Below are 479 nucleotides of genomic sequence, written 5' to 3'. Positions count from 1 at the left end.
AGTAATATCCCTTTTTCCAATGAATTAATTATTGAATTTTTTCTCTCTCGCTGTTGTTCATCCCAGTAACACAAAGTGAGTGGTGTACTGGGCTTTTTGATTAATATTGTCTGTCATTTGTGGACGTGATTCTTGGCTGCCCCCCTTTTCATCAGTAATTTGATTGCAATGTGCCTGCTGAAGAGATCTGGCGAATTGAGTTTGGACAAAATTCTCTGTTCCACCATAACTGCATGCTTTATAGGTTTCCCCACGTTTATTCTCTGGGTAATATACATATATTTACTATTATTATATTTTATGATATAAAACAATATAATTCAAGCTTTTATACATTTTAATTAAATACCTACCTATAGACGTAATTAATATGGGTCAAAAATATGTACTTCTATAAAGATGCTGTTTATAGTGAGCGTAGTCATAAATACTAGATTACTATGTTAAAGCGTTTGTGCATTTTCTCTTTGGATTGCATT

The sequence above is a fragment of the Sinocyclocheilus grahami genome, unplaced genomic scaffold (assembly GCF_001515645.1).
Source record: "Sinocyclocheilus grahami isolate Dianchi unplaced genomic scaffold, SAMN03320097.WGS_v1.1 scaffold12251.1, whole genome shotgun sequence".
Lineage (NCBI taxonomy): Eukaryota > Metazoa > Chordata > Actinopteri > Cypriniformes > Cyprinidae > Sinocyclocheilus > Sinocyclocheilus grahami.
This window is presented reverse-complemented; position numbering follows the sequence as displayed.